This window comes from Rhea americana, unplaced genomic scaffold, assembly GCF_003343005.1.
Source record: "Rhea americana isolate MKP2758 unplaced genomic scaffold, rheAme1 scaffold_207, whole genome shotgun sequence".
In the NCBI taxonomy this organism is placed as follows: domain Eukaryota; kingdom Metazoa; phylum Chordata; class Aves; order Rheiformes; family Rheidae; genus Rhea; species Rhea americana.
The window spans coordinates 873,666-901,416 of record NW_028186228.1 but is presented as its reverse complement, the minus strand read 5'-3'; positions in this window follow the sequence as shown (position 1 = coordinate 901,416).

The following is a 27,751-nucleotide window of genomic DNA, read 5'->3' as shown; positions in this document are numbered from 1 at the left end:
GTCTGTTCATTACTGGAGCTGATGAAGATTGAGATTTTAACAGTGTTTTATTTATTGTCAGCTTTCATATCTGCAAGGGTAATGTACAGAAGRAATGTGAGCCTTCTGAATCTCCATTCTTCATCACTACAGCTACATCCATAGAAATGTGAAGAAAGTAGAGGAACAGCTTTATGACTTGCCCAGAGCTTCTTTTTACAGGTTTTCATGCCTCAGATAGTTTAATCATGTCATGGTGCTTTTCTTGAGATATCAATTTGAGAGAAGTCTAGTCACCAGGCTATTACACACCTGTTTAGACTTGATTTAGCACAAGTTTGTGACTCTTTCTTGTAGATGTAGCACTGCCGTCCTCCAATGGTGAAAGCTAAGTATCCTTCCTCCACTGCCCTCCACAAAATGCGACTTGATACTGCTTGCAAAATGATGCCAGGGTGTAAGAGAAGTAGCTGTCTTCTCTCTTCAGCCCTCCACAGGTCGTCACACCTGATGTCCTCTAGCAACACCTCTTCCCAAGGCTTTATACTTCGGGAGTTCTCTGACCCCTTCTCTAATGCATCCGCTCTGTCACGCTGACCCCCTAAAACTTGCTCACCTGCTGTTGTACAATTAAGGAAGAAGAAGCAACAGCCAATAAGTTTAGGAGCCCCAAACCACCAAGATTAGACCGTGTTCCTGAAGGAGTGCTTTATCCCTTTGTGAAAGATGTCCTTACCTTTATGAGAKATTTGCCTTGAACATAAATACCAGGCTTCTCTCTATCCAGCCCGTGGATGCTGGATCAGACGCTGCCGTGCCTCTTTCTGTGGACCAAAGCCAGACACAATCTCACAAGGACTCTAAGAATGAAGATGCAGAAGAAGGTAGAACTGAGGTCTTCAGGAAACCTAACACTTCCTAGCTTTCAAGTGCTGGACTCCACAGTTCACTGTGTTTTCTTCATCTTTTAAATTGGGGAGAACTATTTCGAACTTCCACGCAGTGCAGAGATATAACCTCACATTCTGGTTCTGACCCTGAAGTGTTACATGTGCAGCACAAACTAAGAGAGCAACTAGTTACCAAATATGGACGCARTAAGGCTCACTTGTTTTAAAGTTTGATTTTAAAATTGGTCAAGAGTTGTTCTAAAATGCTTTAGTTCTGAAGCTGTTGGTGAGAGAGAAGAGCAGAGGTGGGAGTGATTTCATATCATTTCACCTCTGACCAGAAACTGGGGAATACAAAGGACAGGACAAAAGACCTTTCCATGCTTACTGGGCAATGGGGTGATGCCTCAGCCTTACTCTTGTTCTCATTCTGGAAGTAAGCTTCAACTTAGGTAGAAGTATTGCCAGACCTAATATCTGTCATGGAGGTAATACTGACACCAGATTTTTCTTTATTCTATGAGACCCTGGAAATTCCTGCTGCTTTTGGATGTTGTGGTGACAACTTAAGCCAAACTTTAGCACTTGTTTAGTCGTTTGACAGACTGCCATATAATTCAGAAGCTCAGGCAGAAACACAGAAATGGCAATTAAGAGGTCCTGCCTCTAAATTTAAGTACAGATACTTGAGGAGCTGATCTTCCAGGGGTTAGTTTTTTTTTGTCCCTAAATTTAAGCACAGATACTCGAGGAGCTGATTTTCCAGGGGTTAGCTTTCTTTTGTCCCTTACTGATCAAGACCTGCCATCTGAAGAGTTTTTCGAAAAGTATGAAGCAATCTTTTAATATTAAAAATATTAGATAACTAGATTCATAGCTTAACAGTTCAAACAAATTTTCCCCTTTCAAGTCTGCTGTACTTCCACTTACCACCAATAAGTCTGAAACCTCATGATGACATTTTGACTATCATAGTCATTTTTTCTGAATACAGCTTCCTTTTATAAATCCCATGGCATTTATAAAACCATGGCATGGTTGAAATTTATACCACTACCACAGGACCTGTAGCACACTTCCTTTCATTAATATTTCAGGTTCTCAGAGACCAGTGGGGTTACTATTAGGTCCAAGTACAGTATGACATTGAGAAAGAAGTTACAACTTTCYAAATAATGTCTTTGGCAATCTGTATTTTAGATATCAATTATCATTTCTKCTATGTTTTGCATTTTTATAGTTTCTGTTTGTATCTGTTCTGTTTTGCAGTTTGTTTTCTGCTAAGCAGTATATGTCTGAATTTATTTACAGTTTATTATTTATTTATGGAATGTTGGTAAGATAAGTCTTTCTATTTTTTTTTCAATGATATATCACGGGTCCTCCCTCTGTTCTTAGAAAAGAAAGCTTGAAGTTGAAGGATTTGGTTAGAACCAAATGATTTCTTGCATTTTTTCTAGCAACACTTTCCAGCTTCTTTGCAGAGGGAGYTATAAAAATACATTACAAGTTCAAGCAAGAATAATTTGGCTTCATTTCTTTTGTCTAAGTTTGGACAAGCTCAATGCATTGTAATAACACAATTTCCCTTTTGATGTAGATTATGCACAATTTTGAAACATATATTTCATCTGATCATTCCTAAAAACTTAAACAATTGTCAAACCACTGACAAATCACTGCATAAMGAAATACTTAAGATAGTTGCCAGGAGCCCTTATTTTCATGCAGAAAAAATAAATAGGTTCCAGATTTATCAATTCAATAAGCCTCAGGTTTTTTATTCCTAAGTACTTCCTTGCAGTGTGAAATCAGCTCATCCATTGTTCAAAAATATTGACCTAAACAGTCATTACTTCTCTATTAAAAAAAAATCAATAGCATGAGCTGTCTCAAGTCTCTTCATACAGAAGCACTAGCATGTGTAGTCTTACTTCTGAGTGAATCAATTGTACTAATRTAGATGAACATCTCTTGTTTCAGACTTATGACTTCTGACTCCACCAAAAAAACAGAAGTCTCGATGTCAAGGACAACGGATGAAAAATTAGATTCCATCGTGCATGAGTAGCTAAATCAATTTGCTATCCTCTAAAAACAGGGTTTTGAACCTGTAACACCATCTTTTGGCAAAAAAAGTACAACAAGTTGGTACCCAGATACATTTGAGGATCATTGCTAATTCTTTTTTCTAATAGAGATAGGTAGTTCTGTTTTTAGAAATGMAGTGACAGTACAGCGTGACGATTGGAGGGTGTCCTGTACAATTCATGGGAATGCACTGACTACTCTTACCACCAACGGGGCAATATAACCTTCTACTCTCCAGGCTTTGTCCAGGCATACCTACATCCTGTCAATGGCAGATCTCTGGCCACCACTTGATCATAAGCAGGGTCACTTCTTCCAGTTGTAGAACAGGCTTTGGAGTGCCCCTTGGTTAAATCAGCCTCAGKTAGATTTAGAGACTGCAGTTCTACAACACTAATTCAGCAACTGGACAACTTAAAGCAAAGCATTACTTAAAACATTAGTTTTACAGTGAAGGCATATCTTGCAAAACAGATGCTTCTTGTACAATTTACTCTCCTTCTCCTAGATATCATTCCTGATTTTAGAGATTATCCAAGTCTTCCCCTTTGGGGAGAGGGGAGAACCAAAACACCGAACCATGAAGCCTCATAAGCTTTTGGTTTAATGATCTAAACCTATTTTGTTCTCCAAATCCTAACTTTTTTTAGTGAAAGATCTGAAACTTAAGAGTCTGGTTTACTGAAATTAGATGCCTGCTCTTCTGCCTTTAAATGTATGTTGAAGAACTCCTGCTCAGATCCAAGAAAATTACATTCATGTTTGCTTTTCAAGTAGCTCCACCTTACGGTAGATTAAGGCATTCACAGGAAAGGGGTAGGCAATCTCTTGACTGCCCATACTGACTTTGTTATGTTGAATAGTCAGTATGTTTCCAGGACTTTCTCTGTAGAAAGAAGTGTGTTCCTGTAGCAGGACTGCAAGTCTCAAAACTGTCATTTTGAAGCTGTTTTTTTGAAAATGGTGGGATACTCCAGCCTCTTCCAGTTCATTGCAGTCTTCCCTAAGATGCTCAGATGCCTCCCTGCCCATCTCACATCACATCTGCGTTGCCCCTTGCACAAACAGCTACAAGCAGGCATTTGTAAAAATAAATAAATAAACAAAATCACACAGCGTGTTAATAGCCCCTTCTCCAGCCTGATACTTTGATCCCTCCCCCTTAATGCCTCCAGCTCACATGTTTTCAACTCTCCTCCTCCTGCCTGCAGATTTTTCTCTCCAGGATCTCTGGGGAGGGAATTTGTATGCTTGACATACTCTAAACCTTATTTATCAAGCCCTAATAATACATTCTCTTCCCAGACACACTTGGTACTTTTTCCAGGAATCACAGTCACTCTGCTATAGGAACCACAAGGAAGTGGAGTCATCTGCTTCTTTTTGAACCATCAGGTTGTTTTGGCAGTAACTTTACTCCTTGTTTTCTCCATCTCTGCACAAATGTCTGCCTTCCTCCTTTGCCCAGGACAAGGCAACCAAAACCTGTGATTCAAAAGATCTCAGCTTTGATTCCAGCACAGAATTTGATACAAAAGATTTGAACTGTAGTTAGATCAAAAACCTCTACAGCAATCCTGGATTTATTAAGCTTGGAATTTCTTCTTAAGAGACTAGTAATGTCACTCCTCCTCAATCTGCACCACAACTAAAGGACTTCTTGCCATTAAGAGCACATATAGGCATAAAGCAAGATACAAACCTCAAAGATTTAGATGTTTTCTTAACTACTGCAATCATATAAGTTGAATTGTAATATTAGTATTTAGAGAAAGATATATATTCATTATGCTTTTTGACATCATGTAACTCCCCAGATGACACTGAGAAGTACTGCTCTGGAATTTCTCAATACGAAACAGAATTCATAATACTCCACTTTTAAATCGAGATGAACAAGAGTTTTGAGAATTTTGATCTTTTTTCTAATTATGCCTCTTTTTATGCAGTGCCTAAAATGTGAAATACTTTTCAATCACAGAAGCTTGTCTAAGGCAAGAGAGGTTTTCAGATGTGCTTGCACCTCATTTCCTGATACACACAATGAACTTAAAGTTAAGTGTTGGCTATCAGTTCCTCCCTGCCCTGACTCACATACATTTTAGCTGCACTCAGATTTAAACCTTGAATGAGAATTTGCTAAGATGAAATAAAAAATAAAAAATAAWAAAWAAAAAATGCAGCCTTTTCCATTTTGCCAGAGCAACGGAAACCAAGATACCTTTTAGAATTATACCCAGAACACGTGGAGATTTTTTCATTCTTTTTATTTTGAAATTAATGAAACTGCAACATCCCTAAAATCTCTTCTGATTCAGGAAGATCTTTGTTCAAATGAATTCTGTATGGCCTAAACATCTTTTCCAAATTGTGCTGTTTGTCTCTCTGACATAAGGCCTATCACCCACCATAAAAATTAGACAGCTCTTAATGTCTGCTTTACAGCCTTGTCAAGGCTTGCAGCACAGATTCTTTGAAGAATCTCCTGTAAGATGTGATTAATTTTTCTTCCTGGTCCATATGTTACCATTTAAAATATATTGTCCTGAACTTTAAACGAGAGCATAACAAATTAAACTAGAGGAGCCCCTAGGCATTTATAATGCTAACAGCTGGAGAACTATAACGAGCAATTACTAGTGCTTTGTTTTAATCCACACTGATGTTTATCACAGATATTTCATACATCAGGGAACAGATATATTTTGAAGAAAAAGATCTCAAGCATGAAGGGATGAAGAAAACCCTATTCACCAAAGACAACCACGACCAGTTATCAGAGCCCTCTCAAGAGACGCAAGACTGGCAAAGCTGGGCCTGATCATGGGCTGTGGAGAACAATAATCCTTGGGCATGGGGGGGGACAGAGCCAGCTTCAAAAAGATCTCATTCTCATCCCCCTTCGTTTCAATCTTTMTGTTCTTTGAGAAGTTTTACACGTGGGTGACTGACTCCTTGGGAATTACAATTTCATGAAACAGGAAGCATTCGTTAGCAACCCCCAACCTCACCAGACTGAAACCTCTTGCAGGGATCTATTAAATCACTCTCATATATTTTTTTTTTCTGTACACATGAAGCTTAGGAGATGCAGCTGGCCTATGAMACAGCCTCTGGCTTCACTATGTTTAATTGTGTTCCCTCTGAAGTTAGTCACACTGTACCTAGAGCCAACTTCCGTCTACAGGAAAGCAGATTCTGATTTAGATAGCATTGCTACTAGTCAGTATTTGTCCTGCCCTAAACCCCGGAAAGTAGGTCCCCTTTTGAGGCAACATACACARCCCTGAAGATCAGAACCTATGAAGCTATTATGTCCAGATCAAGAATCACACTAGTTTATGTCTTGGAGAAATCAAAGGTCACTGTCTAATCTAATGAGAATAACTTGACAATTTACATATACAAAAAGAAAGTGGGCTGGAGAGRACAAAAGCCCAGTTTTCATCTGTCTCCACAATATACTCCCCCTCCTACTGGATTTCTATAGTACTAAAAGCATATCTTCTGAATGTTATTCCCTTCAGTATCTCTTCCTGGAAAAAGAATCTTTATTTTCATTCTAATATTTAATTGCTATAGCCTATTGCTGAATGTCTGTGTTCCCCTAGGTAAAAAATATAGGCCTGTATTACTATTTCTCTTGTAAAAATAATTCTACAGCATGAAGTTTATGGATTACACTAGCATTCTAATATCTGTCTTTTCTATTTCAGAAAATCAGAACACAAAGACAGTTAAAACTCCTTTTATTTGTTCCTGAATAAGAATCAGTATGCATTAAAACTTCATCTTCTTCTTGAGGAACAATTTATCTCAAAAAGGAGAATAAAGTGGTACAATAACTTCAGTACCGAGAAATACCAGCTTCATTCAACCTGTCTCTACAGGAGGGATTCAGTGCAGATGGATTTCAAAACAACAATGAATATGAAATGAATATCAAAGAGTAATTCAGTTTCTATGTGTAATCTCAAGCTGCTATAGTCTTCACATTCCTATCTGAATGCAATTTGCTGCTATTATCCTAACRTAATTCAATTGTCTTAAGAACTGAGATCGCAATCTCTTGAGCGCTGAATGATGGTAACAAGAACTGTTTAACCTGGAATGCAAAGAATATATTTGAARCCATTGTCTTCTAAGGAGACAACTCCCTCAATAAGCAGGTACCATGAGAAGTGTTTCTTGGCAAATGTTTTTACATCATGGCAGTTGTTTCCCACTTACTGAGCTATGTCTATTGAACAAAGTTTGAATTGCCACCTACATGCATTTAAGAAATAACATCATCATCTTGCCCTCTGCCTCTTGGGTTTACCTGTCTGTTTTGATGGTTATACAGCTCTCAAAGTTTCATCATTTTATAAAAGATGGACCAGGATGGATTAGTACAAGATAAAAGTTCCCAAAACAGTTAGGCACTTTCTAGGATCTTTTAAAGATCTCTGATCTGCTTTAGGAGAGAAAATGCTTTCCAAAAGCACCTTTAAGTTCCATGCAGAATTGTTACCATCGAATGTGTTGCTCCACAATTAACACACAGAAAGGAAATTTTTGCTACTTGATAAAACAGAGAGGTCCACATGGTCTCAAGGAAAGCATCCTAGTATTTGTAAATTCTAGTTCTAGTAAAATAAATAAATAAATAAATAATAAAAAAGCCTTTATTACAAGACCTAGCAAATGACAACTAGATAGAGCTATATACCTTTGTAAATCTGTAGATGCTTTGAAATTGATATCTTTAAGAAAAAAAAAAAAAAGTTACTAGCAGTTGCATCCAAACTCAGGATCCGAACTCTCCTAGACAGCTGTCAGTAGAGAGAGGTAAAATGTAGTACTTACCCAGGACATTTCCTGAACAACAGAGATGTTGTACTGTCTCTCGTATGCTAAAATTAGCAGGCAACAGCATGGAATCAAGTTTTCTCCCAGAGAAAGCTTATATCCTGCTGAGGGAAAAAGACTTATTTTACACAATACATCCAGTCTATGTGCATCCCTTCCAGGTTCACAGGGAGATGTTTCTACTGTTTTTTTTAGCAGGTCATGTGCTATGGAAACACCTGGAGAGAACCTAGTTTGCATTTTCCGATCCTTAAGTTTGGGTAGATGATACCAGCTCCAATAGGGTCTATAGCTTTCTCAGCTGGGCACTTCCAAACCCAGCTTGAGGACAGGCCAATACACAGAGTAAGTGTTCATTCTGAGACTATCTCAGGTCCTAAAGGCTTAGTAAATAACATAGGATAAATTTTTAGCTTACTGTTGATTTTTGAAGGATCTGGTTGGAGCTGATAACTTCTGTTCAWTTCTTCTTATGTAAGGTGAAAAATCCCATGTCTAAACTTTTACAAAGATGACTTGCTGTTGTCTCCTTGCAGAAGTTTGACTGAACTAATACTTCACAAGTCTTAGAGCTTGATGGCTTTCAAGTTCCTGAGGTCTGCAGGCTGAATATTCAAGCAGCCAAGCCCTCCAACCTTCTTTTGAGTCTCACKGTTCAAAAGCAGTAAATATCTCAGGTAAGCAGCTTCATTCAGAGTAGAGCATCACCCATTCTTACAGAAGCTTTGCCACCACCAGATTCGTTTAACATCTGTAACATTTCTATGAACTGYTTACTTGATTCCTTTAATTACACATGATAAAAGAGAAGCATTTCTCCTTCTAGCAATAAGACACTTTTGGTCACAGAGATTAAGACAGGTGAATGACTCAGAGCCATTTCCTTGGCCAGCTGATAGACAAACCTATATCAAGATGTTCCAGGCAGCATTAGAGCTTGCTCAGTCCAACAAAAGCTCAAGACCTCATGGGTCAGATGTGATGAAATAGTCATCTCTAGATTTTCTGGGATCCTCTGTCAAGGCTGAAATAAGTAGCAGATAAGGGAGGTTCTTTCTGCAGCTGAAAAATACTTTCTCATTAGCTAGGRTGTAAGGAGGAGGCTGTGTGTGTGTTTGAAAAGAAACAAAGTGTGATAGCCACAGTAACAACATCTGCTTTCACTTTACAGCAGATGTATGGTCAGGCCTATCTACTGATARGCCCAGTTGAATATTTTTAACTAGAAAAGATGTTTTCTGCCTTAGTACATTTCTGACAAGTATTYATAGCTTTCTTTGTAGTAAGCAGTGTTCTACCTAGATAAACAATTGCTCTTTCAGATATAAAAGGAGGAGGAAACATTATCTAGTAATTATTTGGAAAAAAATGAATTRTATTTATGCCAACAGTTACGAACACTTAGGTAGAAGTATCAGAATAGAAGGGTTTTTTTCTTTATTTTAAAGATGCCTGTTGAAATAATGTCGGTATAAATTATTACACAAGCTACACATAAYAGAACAGTTATTTTCATTGCAACTATCTTCATATTCCTTAGAAGTCCAGTTCATGAACACTAGTCACTACTTCTCATTCCTTCTACATCCCTTTCATTCTCCATCCTTGGGTCAGGAGAGAGGTGCTGCAGTTCACCAAACGCTTCTTCTAAGAAAGGGAATATCCTCAGTCAGAAGCTTACAAATGGTAAGGGTGCCTGCCACCAGGGCAGCACTGCCTTGAGTTTGTACAGAGAAAAAATGGAAATTTGTTAATACTGAAGCTTTCCAAGGCCTAAAGTGTTTCTACACAAAGGACCAGTGATGTCAGCTGTGCTTTTCTGTTGTTGTTGGAGACCACCACTTGCAAAGTGCCTACGTTAAAGATGCAAGATGAAAACAGCATCCTATTGTAGTAAATGTGCTGAGGGGGAGGCAAGGCAGCCTACTTTCCCCAATATTATCTTTTTTTTTTTTCCTTTTTAATAAAAGGAAGATCAGATTTGCTTGCTTTTTGCAGGAATTATTCTCCTGAAAAGACTCAAACAGCATCYAAGGTCTGTTTTTGTGCTTGTATGATTTTAAAAGGGCAGCGTGACTGAAGAAACCCTAAGGATCCTTTGAAGACATCCCACTAAAACTGTTGTAAYTTCTGCATTAGTAATTCACCAGGTGACAGTTTCTTCCTGACCATGACAGAGACAACGTCATTCCTGGAGCTGAGAAAATAAACAAAYGCGCGCACACACGTATACACGCACCCTTTGATTGTAATTGTGGCAGTCACTTCATTCCACCCCTTCACAAGGAGCGCTAATTCCCTAACAAATCCAACAAATACTTCTGCCTATCAAACATAAAGTTAGAAGAGAGCCTATATAGCAACAGACATACCTATTTATTAGCCATTCCCAAACATGGGCTTGRGCAGACTCTACCCACTGTGTTTATGTTGAGTGTGTAAGCATAGGCTGAATTTCCTGCATAAGGTTAGGAAATACGTAGCTGAATGTGGGCTAGCTCACTAGCCAAGAAACCGGAAACATCAGTCATCAAGAAGCTGGACTAAAAGAAAGCCCGGTAGCCAAAATGTGGGGCTAGAGGACCTGCAGTTCTCCCTCACACCTTTTCTACAGCCTCAGGTTCTAGAGTTCAGCAAAAATACCTTGTTTTTTCCTATCTTACCCTTGGGACTTTCTAGTTCCTGAACCCCAGGCTCCTGCACTGAGACATTGCAGTTGGACTGGGCTTCCAGGCTTGACTATGCMCCAAAAGCATTTTTGCCTGGGACGCCAGCCATCAAGTACCATTTTACCTCACAGCAAGCAATAGATTTCATACACAAAGGCTTTGCATCATTCCAGGGTTTGTTACTTTAGGAATGGTTGGATCCCTACCTAATGGGAAACAGCAAAGAGCAGAATCCATTGACTAAGAACACAAAAGTCAATGAGGAGACAGAGCAATTTCATCAACAAAGCTGAAGTATTACAGAAAAATAAAGCCTCACTTAAATATAGTAAATATYGTCATCAAGGTCTAAATGTATAAATTTTGCAACTAGCAAATTTCATTTTTATCAGGAGCTTAGTGATAGATGATGTAAAAGCTGCCATTAAGTTACTAGCTATCAAATACTTTTGCAAAGGCTTTTTGAAACAATCCCATGCTAACACTTTGCCCCTCTYTATTTTGGTAGGCCACTACACTAAATAGTATTCTTTAACATCAGTTAGTTTTCCATTTTTTTTTCTAGATATTTTACCTTCATCTCTAGAATTTCACTGTCTTATCTATTCAACATATTGTAAAACAGTGAGAGGGCCTGCCCTCTTGCTTCATGTTTTGCCATTCTCAGGAAAAAAAAAGAGAATGAGATATTACTTTATTTCAGTTTCCAGAGCATCTGGTGCTGATTGCGTTCAACAGCTAGTGGTTACATATGTTTTAATACACAAAATTCTCATCCTCTGCAGTGAAAGCAGTCCCTGAGTGACCTTTCATTAGATTATCTCAAGACATTAAATCCAAATTTAGTTGCATCCTGTGAACCAACTGCTCTTTACTTACAGGCAGTTGAATCTAAACCATATCCACTACTCCAGGGTTTTTCAGCAGCACTCCACTGTTTTATCTATGTACTACAGCAAAGAGCTGGAACAGTGGCAGCTAATTCATTCAACACAGTGGTTTTCTTAGGTAAGTAGAGAGGGATACTCCATGTCTCATTCAACACCTCCAGATCCAAGTTTGCAGAAAGCTCTATGCCCCTTCCACATGCACACAGCCCCAGGCATTCTTTCCAGCTTCCCACCCTCTAGATACTCTTACAGTTTCGCCAGTCTTCTCCTCCCCACTAAGCCTGGAGTACTAATCTGCCAACCTCACTGGCTGATTAACTGGAAAAAAACCAGCAATCCTCAGTCCCCACTCRAATTAAAGGTAGACGTCACTGATCACTTTCCACATAGCTTGGCTTCAAGAAATTTCTCAGACTCAATCCACAGCTTTCTTGTACTCCTCTACATTCATCTTCCCACACTTCATGCAACCTCTTCACCAGCTACCACCTGCTACCACCATTAAAGCCCACTCCTACCTCATTATAACAACTCACTCACTCACTGATCTCCTGCCACCTCAATTACATGATTTCCCCAGCAGAGGTGGAATTTGTGGTATATCCTCCTAAAAAAGTCCATCACTTGCTTTTTTTAAAAGACTTTCTATTCCCTTTACATAGGGGAATGTTTAATTGAAGTATTAACACATCTGATGCAGTGTTAAAATCTAACAATATAATTCATTATATTGAGTTAAGGAAAAATGAGAAAAGTCTTAGGGCCTAGGGCTCTCTGGCAGCAGGCAGCTGTTGCCTTTAGAATAGATAATTTGAAGATTAGAATTGCCAAATATCTAGACACTTTTGAATGACACGCTAAGCACTGAACGTAAAACTAAAAGTGAAGCATTAAACCACTCACAAGAGCCTGTCATCTTCACACAATTCCACAGAAGTACATGACTAAAGCAATTCAGTTTATTTACAGACCCAGAACCTCTCAGATGACTGAACGAGGAAGGTTCATTGCATAAAGACCTAAGACAGACTACTGAAGCAGTTAAATATTCCAAAAGCATATTTTTTGCGATTATTTCCAGAGCTTTGTGCCTCATTTTGCAGTTGAAGACTAGTTGGAATGAAATCTGCCATACACATAGATTACTGAATCCTTTTTTTTTTTTTTATAGGAGATAACATTGAGACCTTTTAAACATCTTGAGGCCCCCAGAGATCACTTTGCAAGATAAGCTGGTAAGGCAATCATTAACAGCTAATTTATATTAAAACATATACACATAGCCCCTATATTCTAAGGTATCAAAAGTATCCATCTTTCATTCATCTTTTCATTATGAATGTCATTTGATCCACAGAAGAAGAAATATGTAATCTGCAAGGCCCTATTTACACATGCTCACTTTCGACATTGCTGTTGCTATTGTCCATCAGTAACAGCAAAAACTTCTCTTGCCAAAAAGGAAAAGGAGTGAGTGTTCATCCTTAGAGGCAGATATGTATTATTCCAGGCTGAGGTCCATCCTATCCAGATTCTCCTGGGACTTTCAGACAGACCCTGTCAATTTTCATCCACGTGAAACTCATTGGTTTCAGGTTAGTTGGAAAACACCATATAAGACCCCACGTTTTCCTCTAGAAGTCCTCTATCCCATCATTAGAAAAGCCTCCAAAACTAGTTAAGGTGTTTTCATAGATAAGTTCCATCAAAGCTAAAATATTTATTTCTTCCAGGGTCAGTCTTGCACAGAAATTTGCTGTTTTGGGCAAACTGTGGTGAAGAAAACAGCTTTCCCTATTATGCTCTGAGCTACTGACCTCCAATATCACCCTGTTGTTCTGTTGCAGATGTTCTGGAGCTGATTTTGGTCCTAATCCACCTCTGTTTTGCTGATTCACATTTCCCATTCATCTCCAACTGCTACGCTTTATCTGGTTGTGCTTGTGTTTGATCCCACACACACAAGAGGTGACCGCTGTGATAGACCGCTGCTGATTCTGAGGATCAAAAAGGAATCAGATCAACCAAAGCGGAGGAGTCCTCGTGCCATAATGTCTTCTCTGCAACACCAACAATGTCAAAAAGCCTGAGCTGCAACGGGAGTTCTCTCTACCTCTGGGAGTTTCGGAAGGGGTGTGTGTGTGAGTGTGAATGTGTGCGTATGCGTGTGTGTGTGTGTGCACTATGTTGTACAGTAAGTAATCTTACTGTACATGCTACTGCCTCACAAGGAGCATTTGTAATGTCTCTTTACCTCTTCCTGGTTCCATCTTTACACAGAGTGCATAGGAAGGTGAGATTAAATCTGAGACCCTGATCATCTGCTAGACTTGCTTGAAACAGATCAGTCAGCAGTTATTTGGGGGGAGGGAGGGGAAGGGAGAACAACAGGCACCCTTGCTCCCACAGTGTGGTGGCATATGGCCCATTTCGTCAAGAAAGCGTTCATGACTTTTCTTTGAAGATCTACTTCTCCAGAACATCCTCCAGACCAAATTCTTTCTCTGTCCTCCATCTACAGAATGGACAGGGCTTAAAGCATTAACTCAGCTCCTTTTGCTTGAAAAGTCACCACAGAAGGTAGGTCTATACTCATTGCGTAGAGGATGGACAACCATCTCCAGCGTCCATCATTGTCATGAAATCTTCCTCAGCTCATGAAGCCACTGAAGTTTCTAAACTATTGCTAAGAATATTTTTCTCTTATCAAATTCCGTGTGTGTGTGTTTGTGTGTGTGTTTTCTGCTTCTGAATAAAAACGGTTCTTAACAGAAAACTGTTCTATCCATAAACCTCCTTTCAGATTTATTTTCTGCAAATGGAGGATTAATTTTCAAAATGCATCAAGTACAAATAATACATTCTTTTCCTCATATGTTTCATTCTTATTTCTAAATCAAAAGAAGTGTTTTTCCCCTCTTTCCAGCTATCAATGCTTGAAAATAAGATATACTACTTGACCTTTATCAGCCAATAGCTCACATYTGATGCTATTCCATTCTTAAAAAGTCCATAATTCTGAAAATCAAAACTAGATCATCAAAACATAACCACAATATCAATCCTGCTAGCCAAAGGGAGGTGAATTCAGAGGCACTYAATGTATTAGTAGTCATCCATTTCAACAACATTAATATCGGTGTTTGCACTCATCATTGGGAAGTGCACACAGAATCCAGGAAATAAAAAATTTGCAGTAATAAACATGAGAAATAATGGAATAACGTTTCCTTCTTCCGTTTTCCTTTTACTAAATGAAATATTCATAGCAGTAGAGAAGAATGGATAAAATGTAGGATGATTAAGACTTGATATATATCTAAAATGAGTTTTAATAAAAGAGAGTAACTTATTACATACTAARTTACTATTATAGACTAAATGTAATATAATTATACACTATAAATAGTGTATAATTATACACTAAATTATAATTATAGACTGTGTGTATACCCATTTTTATGTAAGTATGCATCTATATACATGTAAGAAATCGTATTGTGTAACTTAGCTATAGATCAACCTAAGCTATAGCTTATCTATGTATTTTATATATATATATATAAACTTTTTAATTGCTACAACAATCCATTTATAACTATGAATAATGTTTTCTGTGGGTGAATTTCTAAAATCATTGATAATATATACTATTCATACCTATCATACAAATTTACAACTTAAATTGTGTATTGACTTGTCTTAAGTGATTCTTAATATGCCTTGTTACGGAGTGTGATTAATGCAATAATCATATTTGTTTTATATCCAGGTAAGAAGCCTAGATACTCATCTAAAACGACAGAAATGCTGAGCATAGGCTAGTCACCTTCACTCARCAAATTAAACTTTGGTTTTGGGGCAAATAAGCACTAGACTGATTTCAGAAGCCTTGAAGTTAAGAAAAGGGCACAGACAGTGGAAGAAAGAGGACAATAGTTGAACGGATTTTATCAGCAATAACTATCCGTAGCACAAAAACAAAGCATTTTTCTTGCTATTAGTCACTTTTCAATAAGTTGATACAAACAGGTTCTTTGTACCAGAAAAAGATATTTTTCTTCTGAAGTATAAGCTGGACTATTTTGATACTTTTTCAATAAAAATTTTTCATTTTTTCAGATGAAGTGATCTTTGTCCATATATTTCCTTCAGCTTACTTCAAAAAAGTAATATTTTAAGAATTCTACATTGAATCAAACACTTTCAAAAATTTTAAGCAGATTTGATCAACTCAATATTAAAAAATATTTACAAATGAGCAGAATAACAGATAAAAATACCAAAGTTTCAAAATAGTAATACATTGTGCTATTAAAGGAGGGATTTTTTTTTTTTTTCTAATGACCTAACCAACATTTCCCAGCTACAGGTTTACGAAACTAGAGATTTAAAATTAGGTATCACAACATGAGAGGGCTGAAATGGAGCAGAAGGGAAGGACACGGAAAAACAGTGTGAGAAAGGGTAAGCTGAATACAACACTTTCACATTCAGAGACTTTCTCCTAACAGTACCACACGTTTCACAGACTCTATCTTCTGTTTTCAGCTGCTTTTAAAAAGATTATTGACCTGTGTCAGATATTTACCAGAGTTTCCACAGAAACCTGAAGAAATGCCAGCAACCCCCAAAATAAACACATTAGTGAGACAACACATTGGAAGTCATTTCCTAATAGTACTTAATATTTTTAAAACATTTCCCCTCCATGGGGCTGCTTCCAGGCATTTTGCTCCTGGGCTGGTTTGACCAGATTATGAGGACAATTTGGTGAAGAGCTTAAGCAACACAACTGCACTGAGGCTTTAGAGGTGCCTTGCAAGTGTTTTTGTGGCTCATATGCGGGATGCTGCTCACAAAGTCGTGGACAGAGAAAGCAAAAAGGAAGATACTGAAAGAGGTGGTCAGAGTAGTTTTCCTTCTACCTCTTGTCTGAACTGGAAAAAAAAGAAAAAAAAAAGAAAAAAAAAGGTAGCCCAAAATAAGATTGTGCCTAAGTTGCGTAATTGATTAATACCGAAGTAAATTGATATAAAAAGTGTTTTTTCAGAGGATATGGGGAGTGAGAGACTGAAGTCCAGAGTCATAAAATATAATTTTGATTAAAGGCTTAGAAGCAAAGAGGAAAGAACTGGAGACGGGGGCGGAGAAAACCTAAAAAAGAAAATGAGCAGATATAAGAGGAAGGAACAGAATGGTTGCTCGGATTGCTTGTTTCCCTGAAAATTGAGAAGCAAAGGAGGAATTAGGAGCTACTTCAATTTTTCTGCATAGTCAAGTGATAGATGGAGTGACTTTTGAGGAAAGAAGCAGCAGCATCCATCACCTCACCAAAGACAGGAATTCTAATCTGCAGATTTTATTCTTATTCTCCAAGAACAATATCCCTTCASTAGGGACTGAAGGACTGAACAATTGCTCTGGTTATTTTTTCTGTCAAATACACTAGGGAAAACTAAAGAGTAATACATACTTTTTATTAGCACATTTCTATTCTTCTACCAATTTATAAACACAGAAATAATAAAAAAAATACTTCTGTCTGACAGGATGTTGCCTGCATTGAAAATTTTGGACTGTCTGGGAAATGGAATTTATTAATGCATCAGTTTTTAGTTGCACTTCTCAGGAATTTTAATGAACCAGCTGTGAACTAATCCTGTGTATACTTGAAATAAAATAGCACTTAGAGGCATGGAAACAGAATCTATCCAATATCTGTTTTCAGTTACATGAATATACAAGATACCAAGTGTATGTTTGTGCCTATGGGKTTTTTTTTATTATTATTTGTTTTCTGAGAGTTGTCTTCTTTCTTTCTTTCAGTGATGAAGGTATGAGGAAGGACAGAGATTTGTCACAGAAGTATTCCTTTTCGAGAAGAATTACTCCTATGTGCCAAATGAGAAACATCAGCTGCCTCCCAGTTTAATGTGCAACCTAGAACCAAGCTACGAAGGGACTTGGAGAAGCAGTGGGCTCTTGGAAATTAAGAGGCATTTGGGTTCTGGCAATTGGAAATACATAGAGGATGGCAGGAATTCAGTAGAAAACCCAGCCTTTACAGGAATTGGGTAGCTGGTGATCTACACTATCTTTAGATGTATCTTTAGAAAAATAAATAAAGCTGAAGTAAACAGATGAAAGCCCCAAGGCAGGCTTGGATCCTGTGAAGCCAGGTATTTGAGCTGCTTTGGATGTTAGCATTCAGAGTCGTGCAAAAACAAGCTGCAGGGAGGGAATGCCTTGCATGGGGCGGGCCGTTCCAGAATGCTTTCGTTCATCCTGAAGTCTTATTAAATTTGTGTTTATAACAATAATAGAAATGGCTGGATAGAAAGCAGACCACAAAGGACATAAATATTAGARTAGTACATTGTACAGTAAGATTCAGCATATAATTTCAGCTTCATATTAATAACACTGCTATGAGATGTTTCCTGCTGGACATTGTACACTTAATAAATTCGGGATTTAWATACCAGTTAGGGTAGTCAAGGGAGGGACATGTCTTGGACATATTTTGGGGCCTAACATTTCTCACTCAGTCTAGTTTACGTTTGCGCATAACAGGCTTGATTCTGTATCTGTGTAGTGAGAGACGAATACAAATGTCAGACTATTTGTCTGTGTTTTGACAAGGGGCCTGGGTAAAATTATATGCTGACATTTGTGCTAAAGTTAAGTAATCCCATAAGAAAGCTCTCTAGCAGATAGCATAGTCTCCTGTGGTAGATGAGCAAGAACCATCTGGACCTTCGCGGGAAGTGCTGACAATACACAGCCATCATTTRGCCAAGGGGGCTGGAACGACCCGTCTCTCTCCAGCAAGGCTGCTGCTTTGTTTGAATGGATTTCCTCTCCTCTTCCCTCTTGGGAGAGCGTATGATGGGCAAGGGGTTGTGTGTCCTCAACCCAGCGCGAGCCAGGAGGCTGCCCACTGCAGACCTGAGGAGCCAACAGCCTCATCCTCGATCTCGTGTGGAAAGGAGCCTCTTCCTCCCAGAATGACCCTGCTGGAGAGCAGGTTTGGCTTCCTTGTCTAGCTGCCCCAGCAGCAGTAGCAGAAGAAGTGGGATGTTAATGTAACTGGCTCTTTCACTGCAGTGGCCAGCTCTGGCTCCAGCCAGGGCAACCCAAACAAAACCTGTTCATTAGCTGGGGAAGGGAACAGGTGGGAGCTGCCAGAGAGAAAGAGCCTGCAAGGAAGGGAAGACATGGTAATGGAGGGCATGGTAACCTTACCCGTCTGGTTCATCCCCTTTCCTCTTTTCCCCATGGAAAATCATTTAGTTCCACAGTGGCAAGCAGAGTGGCTGGGATGAAGAGCTGGTGATGTGCTTAGAAGACTTGCTACTKAAGGGATCTAGTTTAAGACCTTGTTTTCTCTTGCATATAACTGTGCAGTAATTCTTACGTTCATACCAAAGGGCTCAGGCAGCAGGTCTGCCTTGGAAACTGAACTATAACTAAGAAATTAAGTTAGAACTATTTTTGTAGACTTCTGCTGCTGGGAAATATCTGTAAATGCCCTGTAAAGTGTTCATCCTCATCCCACTGTGGGGCCAAAGGGAGTAACAGAGGTGGCAGGGGCATCTATCTGCAAATGTCAATGTGGCGTACTGCTGTTTCGAGGGGCATTTCTGTGCATATGTCCCCAAATGAACCTAGTTCTAAAGGCCTTAAAGTCTCATCCTTATATTACTGATGARAAGTTTTATGTATCATAACTTTGTTGTCTTGCTCTGGGTGAAAAGTATCAAAGTAAACAGAGAGAAAAGTAAGATAGACCCTGATGCTGAAGGATTTGTACYTTAAGCCAATGAATATTTCATATACAGCAGAAAGGAGAAACAGATATTTATTTGTGTTTCCAGCTTAAATTCCTTTCTATGCAGCTTTTTGTTTGTTGTGTATTTTCTGCCAAAGTAGAAAATAACCATGCAAATTTCCTCTTATTACAGAAACTAATGCTTTTATAATTATGTAAGACAGACTAAGAATTTCTGGAACCTGTTGCACGGTTTGCATTAGTCATAGATTTCAATCAATACCAGTTTGACATCCATGAGCAAAAGCTCTATTTGCTTTAGCCTGTTACTAGGGGAGATACTGAATGGGAGGTTTCTYAAATAACCTGGCCAAGACAGAGACAATTAGTGGTGGCACTTAAATTGTACAGAACTGTAATTGAAAGGTGCTCTAATTGAGACATGCTGTTCGTGACTTAAATGAAGGAACTCCAGATATCTCTAGAGAGAGAAAAAAGAGTACATTAGAAATGAATGGAAATTTTGTTGAGTAGGATGTCCATGTACAGTAACAGTAGTCATTTACAGTCTTCTCTTAAAGAATCTTACTCAGATATTACAGTAGTCTCTTTTTGCACTCTGAACCATGAAATGTCTAAATCATGCTTGTGTCAAAGTTGTTTGTGAAAAAACATTCATCAGATTAGATTTTTTCCTTAAATAGTAGGTACACTGTAATATTTTCTCAGTGTGTATTTATTTCCTTCATATTTTCTTTATTTACGTGGAACTACCCTATTATGTTGCAAGTCTTCTTGAGTTGCATCAGCTATTTAAATGGTATACAGTATTGCTCAGTTTCCAATATAGAAGAAAATCCTCAAACACCTACGAAGGGATTATTCCATTTCTTTTTCATGATCAYAGTTTAGTCAGAGGATGAACTTGTAAAGCTTCCAGGTTTCTTCCACCKTATTTTCAGCCTTACAAGCAGCTTTCAAAAGATGCATTTATTGCCCCACCTAGTGGCCACAGCAAATATTTTCATGGACATCAATGATTCCTGAGTCCAGGAGTCAACTGTAGGTCATGGGGCCCCACTACCGGGAAGGTCAGGAGAGGATACTTAGCTGCTCTGAGCCACAAAGCAAGATGGTTTATTTTTCCAGACATCACTTCTGGATGGCACAGCAAGTGTTTGCCCAGAGGATAGCAGTGAGTGATGAAATCAAGGTCACTGCATGAAGTTAAAGCTAGTGTGGGATGGAAGCAATTTTTGAGGTTTTAAGAAGCACGGAAGTGTTTCCTGTGCAGTAGGACTGGATCTGTCCTGACTTGCTGTTTGAACTTATTCCAGAGATTCATCCTAGGCCTCCAGAATAACCCCAGCTTTGTTAGAGAGGCTGCTTCTTCCTAGGAGTTTCAGCTGTTTACTCTGCTTTTCTGACTGCTGCTGAACCGGTATTTTCATAATTTCTTCACTTCAATTATATGACTAGTCTCCTGACTAATAATAGTTAACTCAAAGCCTGCCACTGTGTGTGTCTCATTAGGATGATTGCCTATTGAGATGTAATTAAACTAGCAGAATCCTAAAGGTCTGTTCACCCTCAAGKTTGACTTTTGACTTCTTCTAGGGCCCTGTTTTCCTCAAGTAAAGTGTGATGACTAATTAAAACTTGATTAGCTCCTACATGAACTGTGGTGCCAGTATTTCTCCTCTGGCAAACATCTTAGGCACGATGTCTAGCCCACAATGAATTAGAGTATCTTCATATGCTGGTTTTCTTCTGTTGTTCAGGAGCAGTATGTAAAATTCAGTTTCACTGTGGTGATTCAAAAGGTACGTGTGCACCCAAGGAAATAAGATTTAAGTTTCAAGAAAGAATTAATTTTAAAAATGTGTGCTCTTGTATATGAGTGTCTTGATTGTAATACGAATGCAGTACGGTGAAAAATAATTCAAGAGACACTACTTTGTTCCCTTAGAATTGCTGCATGCCAGGAAATTTGAATTCAGAATGATTTTTCTGATTCAATACTAATACYGTTGCTTAAATCGTCTGACCTAGTGTCCTCCCTTTAGAAAATCTTCTCTATTCATTCTGATTCTTTTAAACATGCGTAATATACTTTTTTCAAATGGAAATAGCCAAACTTTCTACAGTATTTCTACAAAGCATTTCAAGCCTTTACTTTTGAACAAAGAACAGGTGTTGGAGATCAAGTGTCAAAGTAGAATGCAAACAACATAATTTTATGTCAAAGAGGAAGTCAAAGCTCTGTCTTTTCAAGATTCTTTATAAAGTTTGTGCCAAATGAATTATTGCACATTTCTGGGTGGCTCTGCACTTTTCCACCTGAGTTACCCAACCCTCCATCTGTGCATACGTACAAATATGTTCACTACCCATTTCCAGTTCATAAGGCCACACCAAATACTACACCTCAAGCGCAAAGATCCTGTTCAAGCAAGGGTAGGTGTTCTCTGTCTCAAAGCAGTAGTGGATAAATGCAATTTTAAAAATCTTTCCTTCTTACAACCTCAGGGGRAAAAAAAAGAAAGCTTGTGTTGCAGACAGACTCATTTTCATCTTGTCAAGTGACTCATGTTTCAAAAAAGAGAATAAAAAGGTATCTCTTGCTGCAGTGCTGAGAGATGCCAGTTCTATTCCATTTCTTGACATGCAAGGAAATCAGTACTGATGGATTTCAGAATAAAAATGGAAATAAAGTGTCATTTTAAAATGTAGTTTCAATTCTTAGCATAGGAAAAACCTCTACAACATTATCTTCAAACTTGCTCTTCATTGTAATATGCTGCTTTTGTTCCAGACTAATTAATGCAAGTTGGTTTTCTCATTACAGTAAATAATGAAAGTCATTAAGTGTTTAAAAGATCATAAATAAATGATAAGAAAAATTCAGGGAAAAAAACTGTTTAAGATTAATATTTCAAGGGTGACAACAATGTTGATGTATAGATGTCTTGAGAAGTATTCAATATCCAGTCTTCTAGATGTTTTTAGTTGTTTTTCCAGAGTCATTTTGACAATGTCCTGTTTAAGGCCAAATAAGTGAAAAAAAATGTATTAGTAAGATTTTAAATCATAAATGAAGTTGCAGAAATCTGTTTTAACAGTAATGGCCAAATTGTGGATGGGCAAACTGTGACTGTTTGGCTGGGAAAGACCCCCCCCCAACAATACATAGCAAAACAAAGAGCAAACTAAAAATTGAACTGTGATGACTAGAGATTACCATAAATATGTTTCCTCTCCAAAGCACTGAATGACCTGGCAAAGGCCAGAATTAGCCGCAGCCCATATTACAAAGCAGTGTAAAATCAGGCCTCCCAGCTGAAGTCACGCCAAGCCAAGAGAAGCAGTCCTCCTCTCSCGCCTCTGACGTTGCTTCTGCTGCCCCTTCTCATTCCTCAAGCTGCAGAGGAGGAATGAGTTTCCTCTCTTTTCTGCCTCTTTCAGATGAGTTCCACTGACGAGCCTAGCTGGCATTCACTGAATCTTTAATTCTTGCCTTTTCATGGGAGCTATAGAGCAAGATATTACTTATCTTGACTGTCTTTGCTTCCAAAGCTGGAAATCTGCCCTGACAGAACCAAACTGGCAATATCCAAATTTGTGCTAGCAAAGTTCCTGACTGGTGAGGAGTTTGCACGAATACATTCACAATAGAAACAAGGTCAGAGGAATTTCTCCACATGTATCTTCAAGTGTCAACCTGTGGCAAAGCAAGCTACAAGACTTAGGCAGAAAATTATTTGGAGGCTATCTARAAAGGACTTGCAAAGAAAGATGCAGTAGACATGTTTAATGCATTCTGAAGTCCAGGTATGAGTCTTCTGCAAGAATCTAATAAGTGAAAATGAGATGAGAATGTTGCATTGGGCCAGGCAAAAAACACGAAAGAAGATAGGATTGATATTTGACAGAATACAATTTGAATAGAAATACTTTTTTCTGTAAAGAATTTTCCCTTGACAAGTAAATTATGTGCTGTAAAACCAATTTGCTACGTAGTTGTCAGTTATCACATGACAGGCCAAGAATAAGCAATAGATTCTTTAAAAATCACCAACATGTTACATCAAAAGTTAAGTCCTCTGACTCAAWTTCAGTTTTATCCATCCTAACCAGAGTGCAATAGTTGATGAAGAATACTTCATCAATATTATGRAGCGATAGTTTCTTGGAGAAGGCTTTTATTTATTTTACAGTGTCTCCTCTAGGGCCCTGAAAGCTGAATGTTGTGTAATCATACAGGCAAAAATCAACCATGTCCAAAGGTGGTTGGTTGGTCACAGCCTGCATAAGACACTAATAGCCACACAGGAGGTGAGGGAAACAGTAAACTCTATCTTATTTGTGGGAAACTGTGGTGTAAACAGATCAGGTGTGACACACAGACATAAAATATGTGAACTTGAAACAGAACTTGAACTGGAATTTAATTCAGCATAGCGCATCTGTCACAGGGGTGTGTGCAGGTTTGTAGCTTTTCAGATAAATCACAAAATATCTTTTTTTTTTTTTTTTACCAGAAATACAGGTAACAAGGTGGAAATTAGTGTAATGCTGATTGTAGAGTGAAATGAATATACTGTATTGAAACAGGAAGATGTTTCTGCAACAAGGGAAATATTTGATCATAGATGAAGMAAGTCTAGCTGTAAAATGGCTTGTGACACATCCACAATGAGCTTGCGCCTTTCTTGTAGCTCTGTAAGGTGAAGGACAGAGCAGAAATTGCAAGTCGAGCCTCTAGGTACAGCCATATCCATTTAAAATCCAATCTTAGACAAGAAAGGCACAGGGACATACCGTGGATTTTGCCTCGTTGGCCCTGCTTAACATTTCTCACCTGCAGACAGCAGAAGAGAAGGCTATATGCCACATAATGAGCTTAGAAATGCCCCCAAAGTGCACTTTGGGTGCTTTGCTTCTCTCTAAGACCATCACAGGAAGCTGTTCAGCTGTTGGAAGACCCTGGCTGACCTGAGAGCAGAGTCYTTCAGTCTGATCTTCTAAGAAGGGGCCGGCCTGGCCCAGTGCCCCTGCGTAGGCTAGGGGTTAGATAACAGGGTTTTGTTTGTTTGTTTGTTTGTTTCAGATAACGTTATGGCAAGATTGAAATTAAAGATCTTTTTAAATCAAAAAAATAATTTTAATATCTAACTGCTTAATAGGGCTATTAATCTCTAGTTTAYACTTTTTTATTATATTATTATTTTTTTATTTATTATTATTTGAAAATGATTGCTTTCTTTCCCATTTGCTTCATCACCATATTCTCAAGCACTTTCAGAACCTAACAACAGATTTGCTCTTTCTAAGAGTTTTTTTATAAAATATGTGTGCTTTTTGGCTATGAAGGAAAAGCAGATTTTGAACTGAAGAGAAAACATTATAGACTGTGATCCTGAAGTAAAACCAAACAATAAAAGATGAAGCAAATCCAAAGTATGTAAGAGAAAACAGGTGAGTAACATTAGAATAACTTTTTTCCTTTTGTTTCCTAATGCTACACATAAAAATCTGCTAAAGATGCCATTTTCCTTCTTCTTAGAGGGAGATAATGAGGGTGAATATTGTGAGAAGATCACGTGTGTTCTGGTGGAAATGGGAGRCAGTTCTGTAATACACTGTTTTCTATTAGCTTTTTGAATATATAGATTTAAATTCTGATCTCTAACACTGCTGCAACGGGAATTCTCTCCAGACACTCCCTCCCATTGCACTAAAATGCAAGCAGTTGGCAAAAACTGCTCAAAAGGGGCAGATGTTCTTCCCACTCAATTTGCTGCTATGCCAGAATTGATTTCTGACTTCCAGATGGCCCATCTTTTTTAAATAAAGAATAGAAACTAGTTTCTAGAACTAAATTCTTCCCTTTCTTTATCGAATAGGTGAGCAAACATCATGGGGATGTGGGTACTGCTAATGCACGATCCTGGTCTTGCTACTAGTCCTGTGACAGGAGTAGGACAGCACAGGAAAAAAAAAAAAAAAAAGGAACCTCTAAGAATCATAGAACGGTAAGGTTGGAAGGGACCTCTGGAGATCATCTAGTCCAACCCTCAGCATAGCCCCGTACAAGCATTGAACCCATGACCTTGGCATTAGCAGCACAACGCTCTAACCAACCGAGCTAAATCTTTCCAAAATGTCTGTGTGTCCTAGGGATGAATGCTAATAAAGAGATGAAATATGAGAACTGACTCCAGGAAATACAGGACCTAGATTACAGGAAACTGGCTAGAATTGGGGGAGGTAAGGATCTCAGCTCACACTATCATTCCCATGTCAGGGTTTGACGCCCAGGAGAGGGCGATCTGCARAACCTTGTGACTATTTGCCTTGAGGGACTGTTGAGCATTTACAAGCTCTCTGACAAGCACTGCCATTTCTAAGCTAGACTTGGTTGTGGTCTGTMAGTGTCACCTTAAGGCCAGACACCGAGGAGAGGCAACCGCAAGCAACACTTTGGTTCAGGAGTGCCAGGGCAGGAGCTGGAACCTGGTTTGCTGCTTACTCTAAAGTCATAGACCATTTCCAAATAGGAGAATATCCCCCATACTCAGGACCCGTGTTTTCAGTATGAGGGCAGTAGAAAGGATTTTAAAGGTCAGAGTTCCTCTGTCTGTTTAAAGAAGAGTTCTTTGATATGGTTTTGGAGATATGGGGTGGGGGGAAGGCATGGAAGAAAGCTCTACAAAGCCATGGGGTGGTGGTGGGGTCACTGGACAGAGAGGAGACAGAAATTGATGGGATGTGAATCTCTCTSTTCAGCATTTGAATGGCACAGATGTTCCCAGGCTCTATTAATCCTTTCCTTCTTGGGTCCTAACTTCTCTGGAAAACTACTGTCCCTTTTTGTGATTAATAAACCAGCAGTGCACATGATCCTGCACACCCATGGCTTCAGCTAGAGACCCAGGGTGCTGTCAGCAAAGACTGAAGTGGAAGCTTATGAAGTTGTTTTTGCACCGAGTCCTTTTGTCTCACTGGGGATRGGGGAGGTAGAGAAGCAGGAAAGGCCCTTTCCTCTGGCCTGAAATCCCTTAAGAAATACCCGTAATTCCCTGTAAAGTGTGAATGGATCATCCCCCAGTGCAGCTGTAAGGGGCAGACACGATGGCCAGGGTGGAACTTTGTTCTTCAGAGAGATCTGTGTGCCTGTGCTCAGCAGATCGCTCCTACCTTCCCGGTTAGGAGCCTCATCTCTAGCAACGTGTTACATTGCCGTGCAAGACAAAGACTGTCATAGGAGAAAGTAAAGGAAACAAGAGGGAAGACAAAACTTAGCAAAGACAATTTGTAGATATGGTCAGACTGGTAACTCATTTTGCGTAGAGAAGAGAGAGAAGCAGCACTTGGGAAAYGTACATAAAGTTCCTGTCTTTTCTAAAAAAGCTTCATCCAAGGTAAAAAGTAATCTAACAAAATTTCCCTTACAGGAAACTTACTTTTACAGGTTAGCAYGTCAAATTGTTCCACATGCTGAAGATCTGTAAGGTTGAGAGAGCTGTCAAAAAGATTCGACTTTCACAGACAAAAATGGTGTTGACTTGTCTTTGGGAAAATACAGCTTGGGAGGGGAGAAGCTTGCTTGAAAGAGCAAAGATTCAAAATTCTGCTYATCTTCACTGAAGCTGTGCAGGGATTTATGTCAATTTTTCAACCTTGAAACATAAAGACAACTTTAAGAAACAAAATCAAGACAGGAAATATCARTGGGAACTCTGCTGGAGGCCATCAGAATAGGTGAAATCAATTGTGCTCAAGTTTCTCCAAGGTATTTATCAGATTATGCACTAGGCCATTTCTCCAGTGAGATGTCATAGCACCCATACTGTGCCCAGGTCAAGGCTGTCTAGAGAAATTTATTTATAAAACGCAAATATCTAATTTGCCTTAAAATTTAGCTGTAACACTCCCTGTCTTCATTTTTATCACTTACGTTTTCTCTCTTTGGGTTTTTCTATACCTGATTTACACTCCATTTGCCAAATCAATTCAAAAACAAGACTGTCTCATGTCTACACTGATGTTTAACCCAAATCATGCTACTAAGGATAGGAAAACTCTAAAAAAGGTGAAAGAAAAGAAAAAAAAAGAAGAAGAGTTCTCCATTTTTATTTTTTAAAATACATTTTATATATGCAGGAAACATTTAAATACAAATATTTCCCTATTATTAAGTCTTACAAGTCCTTTCTCAAAGCTGCAGAAYGCAAAAGCACTATCATGCTTAGCTGTTATATCATACTTCTTTCTTCATGACTTTTCRTAAATTCTATGCAGATTTAAATTTCCAATGTTACATGCTACTATCAAGACACAGACTATCATTCATAGTCAGCTGTTTTTCACAGAATATCCTATGATTTCATAGTGATACAGTATTTAATGCTTTCAGAAAGTATATAGGAATGAAGATGGCTTAAAAGAATCCTTGCTCCAGTACTCAYCCCAGCAGCTTAGGGGCTTGGAGGYAGCTGTATGTTTTTATAGATGTGCTTTAAAAATCCTAACAGATTTTAAAAGTTATTAGATACAAAGCATGTTATTTGCACTTTCCCTGCCTGTATATTGCACAAGCTACAT